General features: G+C 39.7%; 2 long non-coding RNA genes across 3 annotated transcripts in view; both read left to right on the top strand.

The window, feature by feature from the left end:
- The window catches only part of LOC141373894 (uncharacterized), a 533,790-nt gene extending 519,056 nt beyond the window's left edge, over nucleotides 1-14,734 (top strand). Inside the window, exon 6 of the long non-coding RNA XR_012380290.1 lies at nucleotides 14,646-14,734. This is a non-coding gene — a long non-coding RNA (uncharacterized lncRNA). The remainder of the gene's footprint in view (nucleotides 1-14,645) is intronic.
- A 3,055-nt stretch (nucleotides 14,735-17,789) lies between these two features.
- Nucleotides 17,790-19,880, top strand: part of LOC141373895 (uncharacterized) — an 82,674-nt gene continuing 80,583 nt past the window's right edge. For both annotated transcript variants that reach the window (XR_012380292.1, XR_012380291.1), the window contains exon 1: nucleotides 17,790-17,970. This is a non-coding gene — a long non-coding RNA (uncharacterized lncRNA). The remainder of the gene's footprint in view (nucleotides 17,971-19,880) is intronic.

Here is a 19,880-nt window from a genome sequence, read left to right on the forward strand (position 1 = left end):
TTGTGGACATTGCTGCTATAAACATTGGGGTGCACGTACCCCTTCGGGTCCCTACATTTGTATCTTTGTGGTAAATACCCAGTAGTGCAATTGCTGGATCGAATGGTAGCTCTAATTTCAACTGTTTGAGGAACCTCCATACTGTTTTCCAGAGGGGTTGCACCAGCTTGCATTCCCACCAACAGTGTAGGAGGGTTCCCCTTTCTCCACATCCCCGCCAACATCTGTCGTTCCCTGACTTGTTAATTTTAGCCATTCTGACGGGTGTGAGGTGGTATCTCATGGAGGTTTTGATTTGGATTTCCCTGATGCCGAACGATGTTGAGCACTTTTTCATGTGCCTGTTGGCCATTTGGATGTATTCTTTGGAGAAATGTCTGTTCATGTCTTCTGCCCATTTCTTGATTGGATTATTTGTTCTTTGGGTGTTGAGTTTGATAAGTTCTTTATAGATTTTGGATACTAGCCCTTTATCTGATATGTCATTTGCAAATATTTTCTCCCATTCTGTCGGTTGTCTTTTGGTTTTGTGGACTGTTTCTTTTCTGTGCAAAAGCTTTTTATCTTGATGAAATCCCAATAGTTCATTTTTGCCCTGGCTTCCCTTGCCTTTGGCGATGTGTCTAGGAAGAAGTTGCTGCGGCTGAGGTGGAAGAGGTTGCTGCCTGTGTTCTCCTTTAGGATTTTGATGGACTCCTGTCTCACATTTAGGTCTTTCAACCATTTGGAGTCTATTTTTGTGTGTGGTGTAAGGAAATGGTCCAGTTTCATTCTTCTGCATGTGGCTGTCCAATTTTCCCAACATCATTTGTTGAAGAGACTGTCTTTTTTCCATTGGACATTCTTTCCTGCTTTGTCGAAGATGAGTTGACGATAGAGTTGAGGGTCCATTTCTGGGCTCTCGATTCTGTTCCATTGATCTATGTGTCTGTTTTTGTGCCAGTACCATACTGTCTTGATGATGACAGCTTTGTAATAGAGCTGGAAGTCTGGAATAGTCACATTTCTATACACTAACAATGAGACAGAAGAAATTAAGGAGTCAATCCCATTTACAACTGCATCCAAAATCATAAGATACCTAGGAATGAACCTAACCAAAGAGGCAAAGGATCTGTACTCAGAAAACCATAGAGCACTCATGAAAGAAATTGAGGAAGACACAAGGAAATGGAAAAAGTTCCATGCTCATGGATTGGGAGAACAGATAGTCTTAAAATGTCTATTTTTACATAGAGCAATCTATACATTGAATGTAATCCCTATCAAAATACCATCAACTTTTTTCACAGAGCTGGAACAAGCAATCCTAAAATTTGTATGAACCAAAAAAAAAGATCCCAAATAGTCAAAGGAATGTTGAAAAAGAAAAATCAAAGCTGGTGGCATCACATTCCAGACTTCAAGCTATATTACAAAGCTGCAATCATCAAGACAGTATGTAATCATCAAGACAGCCCAGAAATGGACCCAACTCTATGGTCAACTAATCTTTGATAAAGCAGGAAAGAATATCCAATGGAAAAAAGACAGTCTCTTCAACAAATGGTGTTGAGAAAACTAGACAGCACCATGCAGAAGAATGGAACTGGACTATTCCCTTAACCATACACAAAAATAGACTCAAAATGGATGGAAGACCTAAATGTGAGACAGGAATCCATCAAAATCCTTAAGGAGAACACAGGCAGCAATCTCTTTGACCTCGGCTGTAACAACTTCTGGCTAGACACGTCTCCAAAGGCAATGTGAACAAAAGCAAAAATGAGCTATTGGGACTTCATCAACATAAAAAGATTTTGCACAGCAAAGGAAACAGTCGACAAAACTACAAGACAACCAACAGAATGGGAGAAGATATTTGCAAATGTCTTATCAGATAAAAGACTAGTATCCAAGATCTATAAGGAACTTATCAAACTCAACACCCAAAGAACAAATAATCCAAGAAATGGGCAGAAGACATGAACAGACATTTCTCCAAAGAAGAGGTACAAATGGCCAACAGACACATGAAAGAATGCTCACATCACTTGGCATCAGGGAAATACAACTCAAAATCACAATGAGATACCACCTCACACCAGTCAGAATGGCTAAAATTAACAAGGCAGGAAACAACAGATGTTGGCGATGATGCGGAGAAAGGGGAACCCTCTTACACTGTTGTTGGGAATGCAAGCTGGCGCAGCCACTCTTGAAAACAGCATGGAGGTTCCTCAAAAAGTTGAAAATAGAGCTACTGTACGACCCAGCAATTGCACTACAGGGTATTTACCCCAAAGATACCAAAGTAGTGATCCGAAGAGACACCTGCACCCCAGTGTTTATAGCAGCAACGTCCACAATAGCCAAACTATGGAAAGTGCCCAGATGTCCATCGACAGATGAATGGATAAAGAAGATGTGGTATATCTTGCAATATACCACATCTTGTAATACTATTCAGCCATCAAAATGAATGAAATCTTGCCATTTGCAATGACATGGATGGAGCTAGAGGGTAGGATAAATGCTAGGTAAATTAAGTCAATCAGAGAAAGACAATTATCATATGATTTCACTCATATGTGGAATTTAAGAAACAAAACAGGGGAGCATATATGAAGGGAGGGAAAAATAAAACAAGATGAAATCAGAGAGGCAGACAAACCGTAAGAGACTCTTAACCATAAGAAACAAACTGAGGGCTGCTGGAGGGGCTGGGGAGATGGGGTAACAGGGTGATGGGCATTAAGGAGGGCACATGATATAATGAGCACTCAGTGTGATACACAACTGATGAATCACTGAACTCCACCTCTGAAACTAATAATACACTATATGTTAATTAATTGAATTGAATTTTTTTTTTTAAAAAGTGAATACCCTAAAGAGAGCACCTATATTTCTCTGTTCCCTTCATGAAGATCCACCAAAATGACTCTAAGACATCTGAAGGGGGAAAAAAATCCATAAATGATTTGAAAATGGGAACTTTCCATTCACCTTTTTCATCAGATATATTTCTAAGAAGGATTCACTTTTTTGAATTACATAATAACATATGTACTTTTTTTCAGTTCAACATAATGACACTAACATTTATTTATTTATTTTAATTTAACAACACTAAGGTGGGGATTTAAAATTAATAAATTAATATGTAACTGGGTGTTCATAAAAATATATGAGAAGTACAAGTAAAATAATAATTCTACTCGAAGGGAAACATTTATTTACACTAATGATTTCATACCCACATCATAAAACAGACATTATAATCTATAAATTTCATTAATAATGAAACTAAGAAAGGAAAGGAAGATATGGGGAGTTGATGGCTAGCTCATTTGAATGTTCTAATGTAAGAAATCAATGTTTTAGTCAGTTCAGAAGTGTTAATAATTGAAATGGAGACAACCAGTGTGACCTCATTATCTTAAGGAAAAAGAAGAATTTGAGTTGTTCTAGAATATTATGTCTAGCTCAATCTAAGATAATTATTGTTCAATTAAATAAATTATTCATGAAAGTGTTATGATCATAGTTCTGAAAATTTGGAATATGTAGAACAAATGTTCCAAATCACTCATAACCTGCTATGCATTATTGCCCTGATGAATTCTCCAGAATATTTTCTCTTGCTAATTGTGCCAGAGAATCTCAGTTGTCTCTCAAACTTACTTTCTTGCTGGAAGACTACTTTCAACAGAGGTTGAAAATACCAAAGGTTTGTTTTCCCAAACTTCTTTGCAGCAAGGGTATGTGACTCAGTCCTGGCCAATGAGGGCTGAGGGGTAGTCTGATTCAGGAAATGCAGTTATGTCTTCTGGGAAGTATTTTATTTCCTGTTAAAATAGAGATGTGTGAAGATTTGAGGTGAGAAATGTTCAGCCATCTTATGATCACGAGATGATGGCTAAGAGAAACTGACACAGCACTGACATTGTTGAGTCAACATTGAAACAGTACACCTCTAATGAAGTACATACTTACTGAATTGAGGAAAAAGAAGCACTTAGTTTACACCACTTTTATTCAGGTATTCTCTTACCTGCAGCCAAAAAACATTGTAAATGACATGTGTTTATATATACAATTGTGATCACAGTATGTGTAAAATTTTGTATCTTCTTTTTGTCACATAGTATTTTATCATTTTCTAATTTGGTACATTCTCCTCAAAATTATTATTTAATGGCTGTATAATGTAACATTGTATGAATATATTATAATGAGAATTTCCACAAGCCTCACAAATATTATGGCAAATGAAATCATATTAAGACTAATACCTCCAGTTCCAGTATTTTTGAACCCCTACTGCTTACATGACACTCTGTTTTGTAAAGCTGGGGTCTATGAATGGGCTTCAGTTTTCAGAAAATCCCCTGTAATTATCAGCAGTATTTAGGGCATATTTTGTGCCTATGTGTACTCTTTCTAGGGAGACAGTCCATAGTTTCTAGACCGCCATTCTCAAAGGGAAATAATAAGGCTAAAAGTTTAAAAGTGAAGTGTTCTCTTATTATTTAAGTCTCCTTAAAAGATAATGGACTGCTTAAAAAAATAACAATATTGTATGAGGTTTAGACCATGTGTAAAAATGAACTGCATGGCAAAAGCACAGGACCAGGAGAAAAATGGAAGTATATAATTATGAGGCTCATATACTATATATGAAGAACTTGAAGTTACTCCCTGATTAAAGATGTTTACTATAAATTCTAATGCAATAACCAAACAAAACAAAGACCACCAAAGGAGAAAAAATACAATCATAAAAAACACTCTGTAATCTAAAAGAAGAAAAGAGGAATAAACAATAGATGGGACAAAGAAAGCAAATAGCAAGATAATAAACTTAAAACCTGACCATATCAATATCCAGATAAAATGGAAATAACCTACTCACCCCAATTCAGTAACAGAAGCTGTTAGAGTGAGTAAAAAGGAAGACCCACCAATATCCTACCTATAAGAAATTTGCTTTAAATATAAAGACATAAATAGATTAAAAATAAAAGTGTAAGAAATGTTATACCATGTTAACATTAGTTTTAAAAAGAATTGCTATGTTAATATCAAAGTGATTTCAGAGCAAAATCTGGTAATGAGGATAAAGTTATTCCATAATGACAAAATGGCAGTTCATCAAGAGCACAAAACAATCCTAAACATTTATGCATTTAATACAGAGCTCCAAAATTTCTTGGGGCAGGGGAAACTGACAGAACAGCAAGGAGACATAGATAAATCACCATTAAGGACAGAGATTTAAAATAGATTCATAGTCATCAACAAAATATTAGCAAATAAAATCCAGCAATGTATAAATATGCTAACATATTCCAATGAGATTTATTCCAGAAATGCATGGCTGGTTTAACCTTGCAAAAGCAAAAAGTCTTCTCTTATCCTACACAGCCCAGTAGATAAATCTAAAGCTTTTCTTTCTCTGACCTAAAGAAATTTTTATACTATGGAATCAGAATTATTTTCCATCCTCCCCCTCAACTCTTTGTTATTATGGACCAATTGTTCTAGGCATGGATATATGAGATATAACTTACTGTTGAATGGTCACCTACTAGATACACTACTCACATTATTTTATTTAATACTTACTGGAAAACTGAAAAGTAGATGACTGTTTTTTCACAGGAGGCAAAAATCAGGTCTAAGACATTAATGAACTTACTTTACCTGCATGTGAAGGCAACAGAGCAAGGATATTTAATCCTTTACAATTTGTCAATCCATGATTTTCCATGTACTAGTAAACCTCTTATAACTTCCCAAATACATATTTTGAATATTTCTTTGCAATTTTACCTACAGTTCTGTCTGTTTGGAAATAATTTTTTCCCTTCTTCATCACCACTTTTATTCAACCTCCAAGATACAGCATATATCAGGAGAAACTGATATTCTCAGAAACTACTAGTAATCAGTGTAAACTGGGACACTTGCTGGATAATTTGAAAAAATGTAAAAGCTCAAATTGCATTTTTTCATACCAAAAGATTCATATGTTTTAATTTATTCTAAGAAAAATGAATTAAACTAGTGTGTAAAGAACACACAGAAGAATTTTATAACATTACTATCTTATGCTTTCCAGCAACATGGAAATATAAAGATGTACTAGACAAAATAAAAAAAAAAAGTAAACCACAGCCAACCTTAAAAAAAAAAAAAAAAGGAAGGGGCAAAATAAAAGAGAGGAAAATTGCCTGGTCTCAAAACTAAAGAATATTCTCAAAGCCATACCTAAGTAACTGACACCATGACAGGGCATAGGGGTATCAGACATGACACAGCACCAGAGCAGTGGGGAATGAGTTACCTGCCCTTAGATGGGAATAGGAGAATACCTTTAAACCAGTGCAAGGAGAGTAGTTAGAACCAAGTGTCCTGGGGCGCCTGGATGGCTCAGTTGGTTAAGTATCCAACTCTTGATTTCAGCTCAGGTCATGATCTCGGTGTGGTGAGATGGAGCTCTGTGTCGATCTCCATGCTCATCAGGGAGTCTGCTTGAGATTCTCTCTCTCTCCTTCTGCCCTTACCCCCTCACCCACTTGCATGTGCTCACGTTCTCTCTCTCTGTCAAAATAAATAAATAAATCTTAAAAAAAAAAAAAAAGAAAAGAACCAAGTGTCCTGCAAATACCATGTTAAGGGGCCCTGAAAACAACATCACAACAGCCAGAGAAAGTTGCAAAGTATCTTGCTGAGTCCTGAATTTTAAAATGATTGAAGAAATATATGAAAAATAAAAATTGTAATAAAGTAATAAGAGTATAGTAAAGGCTAGGAAAAGGAAAGAACAGGGAAATAATCATAAATAACCTAAGAGAACTTCTAAAAGTGAAAATAGTGTCAGTGATGTTAGAAACACAGTGGATGGGCTAAACCAATTCATGATAAAATTTTAGCAATCTAAGGCTATACAAGGGCTTCTTAGATAACATGCATCTACCAAAAATACACAGCAAATTTAAGTTGGCAGTGGACAATCTCCCGGGAAATATTAGTTACACACTTAATTAAGTTCATGATCAGGAATCACAAATATCTGGAAGCACCAATGCCATGAAGGATGGGGCAATAAAGCCAACAACCTGAAGAAACAGAATTAATAGAATAATTAGAATGAGACTTTTAAATAAGTAAAATTACTATCCTCAAAGAGGTATTATAATATAAAAAAGGAGCAGATAGTTAAAGAGAAGCTCCTTGATATATTTTTTAAAGATTTTATTTATTTATTTTGATAGAGAGAGAGAGAGCAAGAGAGGAAACACAAGCAGGGGGAGTGGGAGAGGGAGAAGCAGGCCTCCCGCCGAGCAGGGAGCCCGACACGGGGCTCGATCCCAGGACCCTGGGATCATGACCTGAGCCGAAGGCAGACGCTTAACGACTGAGCCACCCAGGCGCCCCACTACTTGATATTTTAAAAAACAAATTAGAAGCAAATATTTTTGTATTTACATTTTATGTAAAATATTTTATATTTAAGCAAATTATGCTTTACAAATAATAACGAATATTTTCCTGAACTGAAAAGCTGCCATACTTATTCTATTTTCTCTCTTTTATTTCCCTACTGCTTTTTTTAAGCCAATTTCAGCTTAGCAGATTAGGAAATGAAGAGGGGAAATCATGAGGATAGTAGGAGAAGTAATAGAAATGAACAAATCCAGCTGTCTTAGCTTTAGTGAGGAGAAAATTAAAACCAAGAGTGAATAATTTGTCCAAGGTCACATAGTCTTTTGTAGGGAGCAAGTGTTAGGATTTTTTTAAAAAAAGGAAGAAAGAAAGAATAGTAGAGAACACCAATTAATCTCATTTTTCATTCTTCTCTCTACCATCCCAGACCAAATTTCCAAAACTATATGGGAATCATTTCTGTAATTTTTAAGTTGGCTGAGTTTCACTTGGGGGGAGAGGTTGTGATTTCCAGTTAAAAAAGATGTTCTGATTTTTGTTAGGTGATGGTTAAAGTGGTTTCTTGGTTCTCACGTTTAAGTGCCATTTATTTACATTCAGCGATAAGTTCCCTATCACCACTCAGAATTTTTCCCAGTTCTAACCACATCTATTCTTCAGGGTCTTATGGCAACACCTTTGCAGGAGGTATAATGTTATACACAGAAAACCTGAAGCAGTAAAAACATCATCAGTGTTAAGCCTATCCATTAAGGACCTCTTTAATTCTTACTTTGCTTTTTCTCTTTGACAGATATGATAAGAAATGATATATTCAACACCATATTCATAATGAAGGCCTATGGTTTGCAATCAGACACCAGAGCAAATCAGTTTATATTTGACAGCTTAGTGCCACCCCAGGGTCACAAATGATTATGAGGGTCAAAAGAAAGAGGCCAAAGCTATTTTCTAACTTACATCCAATTCTTTTTCTTTGTAAGATACAGGTGTCATTCTTTTCAAATATTTGCACTTCATAACTTGTATGTAACACATATCTGCATGTAAAACCAAACAAAGATTCCTTATTTCGGTTTTGTTTAATAATTTCTTGGGTTCTAAAATGCCTGTGTTACCATTTCCGACAAATTATAGACATTATTTTTCACTATAGTTCCAAATATATTTAGGAATGTGGGTTTTATTAAGCCCGGTCCATCATTTTTACTAGCTATTCAATAGAATCTTCAATTTCCAGCCCATCTAAGCCTGGGAAGTAACAATGAGCAATGACAGGAGTAATTGTAGTAATGAAAGGGATTATTGGTCCTGAGCTTCTTTACAAAACCTCATAGTTCATATCACAGTCTTTTGAGACAGCAAATCTGGGTCTTCCATTTGTATCCATGTGATCTTTACCAGCACTTTAATTTGTTAAGCCTAGGTTCCATAATTTGTGGAGTGGGCATATTGATAATAGTATCTACTTCATAGTTGGTCTATAAGGATTAAGAAAATAATAATGTATATGTAATATGTAGCAAGGTTCCTGGCTCACAGAAGGAACTTTACAAAATTTAGATGCTACATTATCACCATCATCATCACTGTAACTGCCCTATTCCCGAGGTGGTCCCTTCTAATAATAGGATTATGGAATGTTTAGATACCTTCTTCTTGGCAGCCATTATAAGCATTCTGCACAAATGTGTGCTCCTCTCTGTCTACTTCATAGCCTCATGGACTCAGCTATTTATTGCATGACCGTTGCTGATGACACTGGACCTCATGACTTTGTCAATTGCCATAGTTGGAGCCTGCCAATGTCACTCAAGTTACTGTCCAGCTGCTGCCAACACCACTCACATTTATTTTGGCAGGTCTCCTCCACATCCTCACTAGTGGTGTTCTTCTCACTAAACTGCTTTCAGTTTACTATTCTTGCTCTCTTGGTTTTTAAACAATGTTACAGTCCTATTGGAGTCCGCCTTCCTCCTCCTCCCATAACAACGATAAATGAGAAAACGTCTTTGTAAGCACATTGCTCAGAATCTAGCAAAGGAGATGGACATATTAACAACTGGCTATTAAACAATGTGATAAATTTCATTTGCTATAATCTTACTTGCTTTTCTTTTCCCTCTTGCATGACGTTTATGTTTTTGTCTTTCCAGTTCTCCTGTCACAATCATAGGTCAAATCATAGGCTTAATTGTCTAATTTCTCTTCCTGTCTCTAGATTCTCCTTCCTCCTTTTCAGCCAACATGTCACTGTTGGATTAATCTTTCCAATGGACTACTTTAATCAAGAGATCTTCTACCAATTGCTAAAGAAAAGGGGCCTTTGAGTAACAAGGAAATTGGACTCAAAAGTTTTTTTAAAGTAGGTATGATTAAACTCCCACTGGCATTTGAGAGAGTGCATTTCTTACCATCCTTCCCTTACCTATTTTTTTTTTGAAATTTACAAAAGCATTAAAGAAATAGACTCCTCCATCTACTGAATGGTGCTCCACAGCTATCCTCCAGACCAGCTGGCTCATCAGGATGGACTGCTCAGTGACCAGCTGAAATGTAGGCTGGTGGGCAAACTCTTCAAGTTACTGACTTACAGTTGAAATTAAAAGGTTTTTCTCTTTAGCAAGCCCCTTCCTCCAAACACAGAGCCCAAGATCTTCCTTTTTCCATTTGTGCTGCTTATTAAACTATTTTCTCTTGTCTCTAAACCCACTATTTTATGCTAGGCTTTGTGATGCTAGTGCTCAGATTCCACAAAGAACATTTCTACATTCTACCTTCATGGTGAAGGCTCTTGGGCTCTGCCAATAGAGGACACTAGAGGAATTCTGCTAGGTTACATCAGGAAAAAGAGGCTTCCTCTCTTGTTTTGCTTCTTATTCCTCTTGAGTGTTGTCCTAGCAGTGATCCTTCATCTGGACAGAAGGGATTTCTTCCTCTAGAAGCAGCTGAATCTGGTTTGTAGATTTTTGCATACTTGCAAAACCAGATTCATCATGACCCCCCTCCGCCACCATGAGAAAACAATACCAGCAGTATGATACCTCTATGCTCATGGGTATGCTCTTCTGTAGTCTGAATCTCAACTCCATGGAACCCTTCTTCTAAATTTTAATGATTGAAACCACTTCCCTCCTTCCACTTTAGTAACTCATCCTGCAGTTGCTAACTCAGTGACACCCTAGAATTCCCTGTTAGCCTATAGATTATTTAGTTGATGAGTTTCTACTGAATTAGCAATTCTTTATATTAAATTTCTCTGTACAAAAAAACTGGTGTATTTTTGTTGCCTGACTGGAGTCTGACTGATACACCATTAATTAGGCTATGAGTCTGATGATCCTTTTTGCCTCCTCCCAATTTCTCCAGAAAAATGTAGAGTTGAGTATACATCCAGACACATCACACCCATTCTGTTAAATGGTGGTGAGACTTAGGGAGACTACGTGTGTTTTATTGTCCCTCTGCCTGTAAATTTCACCAATGAACCTGCTTTACACCTAACACCATGTTTCATTTGTAAAGTTTGTCCCATCTGTGGCCTAACAAACAGAAGCAGGTACAGTATAGGAGTCATAGAAGATATCCAGAAAATGTTTAATGAATGAGTAAATTAAAATCCATTAGTTGTTTTAAGGAGAAAAATTAAGATGTTAAATTGCTTAGAAGTGTTTCAGATAAATAAAGCAAGTTTCTGTTGCTAATACCAGCTCCTTCTGAGAATCTTGATAAGATCAGTCCCCAATGAAGGGACACCTTCTAATAGGCTCTGCACATATAAGTCAATGTTTTAGGTTATCAAACTACCTTTTTCTCAGCTCCAAATGCACCCTTCTATACTCAAATACACTCTGCTTTTCTGCTCTTTTCCTCTTCTTTTTTTCTGCTTCAGGGTTGATACCAGTGCTAGCTCAGGTAATACCTTCTGAGTATTTTGATTCCCTGCTCTGCAAGTCCCTTCCTCCATGTTTTTAGATTGGTAAACCTAGCCTCATTTCATTTTATTTGCAAACCACATTTCTTCTTTGCCAGCTGGCTCCCCGTTAGGTTCTTTCAACAGAGGGTACTACAGAGAAACTAGAAGCCAGGATGACAGGAGAAGAAATTTTCTTATTACTGTTTGCTTGTCCCTATCCGCATCTCCACAACAAGAGTTCTTCACCCTGGTAGTGGCTGTTGGTTCTTGTGTCTCCCATAGTTCCTGAAATAGACTCATGTAATCCCTCCAAAATACTAGCATCAGTTGTCTGGCACTCTTCCTTAGAAGTCTGAATTCCAATTCCTTGGGCAACCTCCTTTACGATCTTAAGATACCAGCACCAGGGGCGCCTGGGTGGCTCAGTTGGTTAAGATACCAGCACCAGCTAGATGACCCTCCCTCTTCAGAGGTGTGAATTTTAGTTCTGTAGGATCTTTCCTCCATGTTCCTGAGGTACCATCACCAGCTAAATAACCCACCCAGCTCAAAATCCTGTTCCTACCTCTGCAAGTTACTTCCTCCAAGCTCCTGAGGTACCAACCCAGCCAGGCAGTATATCCTCAGCATTTTGAGTCCCAGCTCTTTGGGGTCCCTTCTCTAAGTTTTATGATTCTAATAACTCAACCTCTGTATAACCTCCATATTTCCCTTTGTATTTTCCATCCTCCAATCCTGATTAGTCAATGATCTATATTAATATTTCTCTATTAAATGAATGATGCTAAATAATTTGTTTTTCCATCTGGATCCTGACTGATACAGCCACATTCTTGGTACCAAATAATGCCACCATTATTGCACAGTTAACTGGACAGAAGATGAATTCTGACCCCAAGAACTCAGGCCACAAAGCCAGATTGCCTGGCTCCATATCCCAAGTCTAACACTTGCCAGCTGTGTCAAATTGAGCAAGTTACTTAAGCTCTCTGTGCTTTTCTTCGTTTATTTTAATAGGATAATAATAATACCTTCATGAAATTGTGAGAATTAAATGAACTGATATATGTAAAATACTTAGAATAATGATTATCAGTAAGTATTAGTTATCATATTGTAGGGGAAGAAAAATAATTTTCCTTCTACCCTTCTGTGTTCTTGGCTGAGAACCCCCTGTAATAAAGGATGGATTAACAGGAGAAAAATAGAAGTTTAATAACCTTATACCTCCTGTATACATGGGAGATACCCAGGAAAACTGACTAACTCTCCCAAATGGTCCAACCTATCACCTTAAATACCATTTTCAGCTAAAGACAAAAGATGTTGGGGGGTGAGAGGGGAAGGCCAATTATGGGAAGTTACCAGGAAAGGCACAGTAAACAAGGGTAAAGTTATGTAGATTTAAGTTCTTACCTTCTCATTGAGAAGAGTGTCTAGAGATTTGGTCATGCTTTTCTTCCTGGTCCAGAGAGAGAGACTTCCCTACAGATGGATATTTCCCTTATCAATGTAAGTGTCTCTTACAAAAGGGTAACTTCTGCTTGATTTTCTAAGCTTCTCTAGGGACTACTGCTTTTAAAAAATAACCAACTCAAAATAATTCTTAAGGCAAAGAGGCATATTTTGTGGTGATATATTCTGCTCCCCTTTCATATATTATTTTTTCCCTTTCATATATAATTAAAATATTCTTTGTAAAGAATAGAGTTATAGTAAACATCACTTAATGAATAACAGTGTATATAAAAGAAGGAGAATGAGAGAACAGGAGAAACAAAGGAGGTGAGCAAATACTGTAGTGAGTGTTTGGTATACAGATTGCCCTCAGACCACTAGACCTATAGCATCCTGAATGAAAATGAAATCAGCTGCCCCCCATGTCTCCACATTTTCCTGTCCTATCTTCAAAAAACTTATAATCAATTATACTACAGCATGCTACCTGCTAGAATAGAAAAATACAGAAATTTATAGGGTCACAGAAGAAAGGCTGGAGAATACTTCCTGGAGTTATGATGTAGACAGGGAAACTCAGTGAAGAAAGGGGGAAGAGCATATGCAAAGAGCTCGAGAGCACAGTATTTTAGATAAGTGAAAACAGTTATCCTGCACCACAGGATATGTGTGGGATGTGGGAGAAAATAAAGCTGGAGATGTAGACAGATGCCAGACTATCTAGAGTCATAGTTACAAGGCTAAGGAGATTGAAAACTGGGGAGTCCTCAATTTAGTCCCTTTCCCATTATCAGGATAAGGTTGAGACATGTTTACATGTTTATCACGCTGTTTCATTTTCCTCCTGTGTACACAGGAAACTACATTTCCCAGCTCTCCCCTTTCGAGACAGATGTGACTATCTGGGTTCAGGCCAGTAGAATATAGGCAGAAGTGGTATATACTACAGGTGGCTCTTTGAAATCTGGGTTCTACTTATACATGGATTTTTTTCAATAAGTATATGTACAGTACTGTAAATGTATTTTCTCTTCCTTGTGATTTTTTTAGATAACATTTTCTTTTCTCTAGCTTACTTTATTGTAAGAATATAATAATATATATATAATATACAAAATATGTGTTAATTAACTGTTTATATAATTGATAAGGATCCTGGTCAACAATAGGCTATTAGTAGTTAAGTTTTGGGGGAATCAAAAGTTATATGCAGATTTTGGGCTTCATAGGAATCAGTGCTCCTAACCCCTACATTGTTCAAAAGTTAATTGTTCTTAGGGGTGCCTGGATGGCTCGGTCGTAAGCATCAGAGACCTGGGATCAAGCCCCACATCGGGCTCCCTGCTCAGCAGGAAGCCTGCTTCTCCTGATAAGGAAAATCTGTGTCCTAAGATGGCCGACTGAGCCAGCGAGAGAGTCCCAGTCCTTGCGCTGGGGCTCTTCCAGGTTCTTCTCCCTGCTCTGCTTCCCACGCACACCAATCTGGGTTCTTCTCCCTGCCGTACTTCGCGCACTCGCCAAAGTGCCAAGTATGCAGAAGTAGAAGTGTATAAATTGTCCCCTTTGTGCTCGAGGCTCAGACCTTTAGAGACCACTCTCCTCTGAGCCCGCCAGCATTAAATAAACCTCCTGTCCTCCAAGATCTCCAAGTGCCTCTTGGTTCTTCCATTAGGCAATCCAGTCCAGGTTCCGTAATATTTGGTTCCCTGACCAGGAAACCCAACTGCGCTGGCCCATTGTTGCCACTGGTTTGGGGGCAACAGTGGGGCAGTGACAGAAGGAGGGATCATAACGGAGAAGGCACGCCCTGCCTAATTTTTGGCAGTCTCCCACCCAGGTCGCCTCAGGCCAGCCCCGCTCTGCTGTTCCCACCGGACTTGAGGAGACTTGGCAGGTGAGGACCTGGTCCTGACGTCAGATTCTGGTAAGACCTGGGGCCCCAGGACCCAGACAGGCCCACCCCCATTGGGGTGGAAGGGGAGGCTGATCACCTCCCAGAGACCTCTTAGAGGTCTCACAGGTAGGGATTCCCAGGGAGGTACTGTAATAACTTCTGGAATGTGAATATGTGAGTGAATGTGCCGTCCAACCTGGCTTGCTCAAGCGGACTAATTCTGTGGCTCCATGGGTGTGCACCCTTAAGGTCCCCAGAAGCCTACGGAGTCTGAGTGGGCCTGTCTGCCATTCCGTGGTGAACAGCATACGGTCTATGGTGGCATCGGAATAGTTTCCAATCCTAAGTCACAACGCTGAGGCAGCTACGGCGAAGCCTCACCTAAGCTCCTTCAGGACACGGCCAGACGGGCATCTGATTGGTCTCCTCATCTCAGAAGGTACCCCCCCTTGTCTGTCTCTGTGCCACTGCACACGAAGACATCACCATGGTGTCAGGGCAGAGTAAACCTATGGTTCTAGAAACCATGATCAAAAATTTCAAGAAGGTCTGGCCAAATTGCCTAAGCCCAGTCGTGTGTGAAATGCTTCAGAACACTTGATGGAGACAAAGCAGAGCAACTAAAATTGAGATCATGAGACAGTCCTGGGGGTCTGGAATTTGCAGAGGTCAGAGGACCTGAGAGTCAAGTCGGCCTTCTCTAACAAGGCAAGATCTCCAGCTGTTTAGGTTCTTTTTAACTTCAGAGAGCACCTTTCCCTGTTGTCTCTGGGTGGTGGGAGGTTGGGGCAAAGATCCCCCAGGGATGGGACAGGTCTCAGGTAGGGGGAGGACTGGGGCAAGGAATTCGGGGGAGGAACCCTACTAAAATGAAAACAGAGAAGAGGTCAGATCAAAAGCCTACCTACTACATTGTTCAAAGGCAGATTCCAGTTGTCTGTCTGGGGTAGGGCTGACATTGGTGATGTAAACAAGATACCCCAGGGGATACAGATCCGGCTGGTCCACTGGCTGTGGACCAGTGAACAGCAAGGCTTAGACATTATTTCCAAACCTCCTTTATAAGAGTCACCTGGGAGGACCTTGTTAAAAAAGGCAGCTATTTGGGGGATGGGGTAGTCGGGTGATGGGTATTACAGAGGGCACGTGTTGTGATGAGCACTGGGTGTAATACTATATGGCCTATGCAAACCCACTGAATCATAATGGGTGGGATGGGGGGAGTATCCCAGAAGCTGTGTGTTTAAAAAGCAACCCCTGGGGGCACCTAAGTGGCTCAGAAAAAAAAACTGTCAGACTTGGGATACTGAGCCTCATGGAAGAAGGCACAAATCTGCCAACAACAGGTCCAACACTTTGGTTTCCTCCTCAGCCAAGGGAACAGAGAACTAGGGCCGGAGAGGAAAGGGATCATCATCTCCCTGCCACAGCCCCAGACACAAAGGGGCCTACGAGAATTCCTGGGGGCTGCAGGATTCTGCCGCATCTGGATCCCTGGGTTCTCATCAATAGCAAGATCCCTTTATGATCTCTTAGGGGGACCAGATCGAGAACCCCCTGCCTGGACTGAAAAGGAAAAAATAGCGCTTGGGGTACTCACCCAGACTGTTGGACCCTGGCAACGGCTAGTTGCCTACCTGTCAAAGGAGCTGGACCCCGTGGCAACGGGATGGCCACCATGCCAATGGGCGCTGGGGCAGCCACAGTCCTAATCCTCAAGGAGGCGGACAAACTTACCCTGGGGCAAGAACTTAATGTCAAGGTCTCCCATGCATTTGTGTCCCTCATGAACGCACAGGGACACTGCTTCCTTTCCAACTTTCAGCTAGCACAATACCAAGGGCTCCTCTGCGAAAACCCACGGGTTGCCCTCAAAACAGTAAGGACATTAAATCCAGCAAACTTTCTCCCCACGGAAGAGGGGGAACCAGACCATGACTGCTCCGAGGTGACTGATGAAGTCTATGCGAGCCGTCCAGATCTGTGGGATCAAGCTGTAAAGAATCCAGAGCTCACGCTGTTCAGCGATGGCAGCAGTTACCTACAAGAGGGTGCCCAGAAAGTGGGTTATGCAATAACCACAACCACTGAAGTCCTAGAAGCTAAGGCATTACCAGCTGGATGGTCAGCTCAATAGGCTGACAAGGAGAAGTTACTGAGACTCCTCGAAGCCGTCTGGTTTCCAAAGGAAGTAGCAATCCTGCACTGTAAGGGACACCAGAAAGCAGACGACCCCATAGTGAGGGGAAATCGTCTGGCAGATAAGGCAGCCAAGACCGCAGCCAATGAGGATGTAGACAGAGCCCCTTCCCTCACCATGGCCCTAACAGCCCCAGAAGAAGTCCCTCCTTCCAGTTACACTAAAAAGAAATGTGCCATGGCTGAGGGGGCCACCCTGACTGAAAAGGGATGGTGGATGATGCCAGATGGGCACATCTTTGTTCCAACAGCAACTGGAGGGCATCTAGTCAAGGAACACCACTGACTCATCTGGGAAAAACTGCATTAGAGGCCCTTCTCAAGAAGCACTACTACATCAGTGCATAACATGTGCTAAAAATAATGCTCGGTGTGCACCATGGTCCCCGCCAAGTGTCCAGAGGATGGGAGCAACCCCCTTCGAAGATCTAGAGGTAGACGTCACAGATGTGCAGCCGAGCAGGGTGTTCAAATATCTCCTAGTAATAGTATGCACATACTCTGGGTGGGTCCAAGCCTTCCCAACCAGGACGGATCAAAGCCAGGAAGTAGCTAAAGTACTCTTGTGGGAGATTGTGCCCCGTTTGGCCTGCCATTAACAGAGTGACAATGGACCCGCATTTGTGGCAGACATTGTACAGGTCTTGACCAAATCTCTCAACATCACCTGAAGACTCCACACTGCTTACTGACCCCAAAGTTCAGGGAAAGGGGTTTTTGGGAGACTATGGAATTAGGATAAACCCTGGAAAGTTAAGAACCCCAACCACCGAAAGTGGGGAAGCCCAGAACCCCCTTGGCAAGGGATCAATGTTATAACCAGTATTTATTTGTTCTTTACAATGTAATTTTCTCTGCTATTTTTGGCTTAAGGTGTTTCTGGAAATTGAGAGACACTTCCCATGAAGTCAGAAAGTTATCCCAGCATCATCAAATGGGAAAATATGGATGGAGCATATAGAAGATGATACACAATATCATTCCAATATTTTAAAGCAAGTGAAATATGGATAAAATGAACACCAAGAACAGCAATGAATGGAGAATGAGTTCATGACATGTAACAGAGGTAAGCAGAGAATGTATCGTAAAGTGGAAAGGAAAAGTCCTGTTTTGGTAAAAGATTAAGGTTCATAAAAGCAAGCATTATCGCCCCTTAAAGCAAACAAACAAAAAGAAAAGAATCAATAGAAATTTTTAAACGTTTTCTTATACTGCTTCTTTCTTCCTGATTCATGTGCCAGTCACAGGCATATAGTAAAAAAGAAAAAAAACTTTATTTTCCTTCCACTGCCCATTCAGACCCACTCTTTAAGGTTATTTGCTCTGCTACTCAGATGAAATTGAGAGGAAATCCTGTGACTTTTTGGTCACTCTTAGGTAATAAAAAGTCCTCTGATCACCTCTCGTCACAAAAGGAAAGTCTCATTTCAGCAATTAAAATGTCTAGTCCATATAAGATCAAACTTCGTCTAAGTTGGAGCTTCTCCTCAGCCCCAGCTGGTCTGCTCTAGGTTGTTACCTGAAGGGGGAAAAGGACCTTGTGGGTTCCTTCTCTATTTCCTGTATTTCTTTGCAAGTCCTACGTAGGTGGTCTAACTTTAGAACGTGGAATAGTTGGCAAATATTGTCTTGGGGCTTTAGCCAAAACAGAGTCAGAAATGGTTCAGTTTTAACATCCTGTTGCATATCCTTGGTAGCACAACTAAAACACACGATTTTCATGCAGCTTTCAACTCCATATATTGGAAGTTGAGATGGAGAATCCAGGAGCAGGCACTAGAATAATAAAGTAGGCACGTTTACCTGCTTTACAGGAAATACCTAACCACACATGTCACAATCAACTGTAGTGTTTTCTAAACTTTCCCACCAACTTACCCTGAATCACTGAGAAAGAAGACAGACCTCTGTAGGTTATGAGGTCTTAGTCTAAAGAGGCATTTTTATTTATGGTACTTCTTAATAAGTGTGTGTTTTACTAATTAAAGCACACAAACTTTGTATTCCATACCATAATGTCTCTGCTTATTTTAGCATAAAAATTACTAGTTTCTTCTAACATTTTCTTAAAATTGATTCACTAGGGATATATATTACATTTAATTGTTAATTCCAGTTAAATTCTAGCAAAATGTCATATTCCCCAGTTTGATAATCATGAAACCTATAGAAATAATGGTCTTCATGTAATTTAAAGGATACTTTTGGACTTAGGTTTTCTTGTGTTCCCCTTATTAATATTAATGACCATTCAAGCTGTTTTTAGCAGAGGACTTTAAATTCCAAATCAGAGGTGAGCAAATATTTGTTGGCAGTAAACATATTACCCAAATAAATCCCTGGACACTTTAACAGACATTGGTTTTTTCCTTAAACCTCTCCTCTTAACATATCCCATTAAGGTCTCTGATTAGTCTCCAGTTTCCGGAAACACTGGACTTAAAATAGAAATAAGAATATCCGGGGCGCCTGGGTGGCTCAGTCATTAAGCTTCTGCCTTTGGCTCAGGTCATGATCCCAGGGTCCTGGGATCGAGCCCCACATCGGGCTCCCTGCTCGGCAGGAAGCCTGCTTCTCCCTTTCCTACTCCCCCTGCTTGTGTTCCCTCTCTCGCTGAGTCTCTCTCTGTCAAATAAATAAATGAAATCTTAAAAAAAAAAAAGTAAATAAGAATATCTTTGGAAAGGGAAAGGAACCTTTAGAAATACAACTGTTTTACTAGTTCAGAAGAAAACCGGTCCTGCAAGAGAACCAAGCTAAAAGTAGTACTGAGTTGGGAGTACACTTATAAATACATTTTATGCCAGTTGTCCTGCTATTCCTATTGTGGATTCATTTACCCATTAGAGTTATCTATAGTTTTCCATCCTTAAAACTCCAACTATCATGGTAACGGGGGACCCCCTGCATAATTCTATAAGCTCAAAGCTGATACTCTGGTGAGACAGATACTCAAAGATAAGTAGAAACTATTCA

Source organism: Callorhinus ursinus, unplaced genomic scaffold (genome assembly GCF_003265705.2).
Source record: "Callorhinus ursinus isolate GAN/ISIS: 27379988/994484 unplaced genomic scaffold, GSC_fseal_2.0 scaffold12, whole genome shotgun sequence".
Lineage (NCBI taxonomy): Eukaryota > Metazoa > Chordata > Mammalia > Carnivora > Otariidae > Callorhinus > Callorhinus ursinus.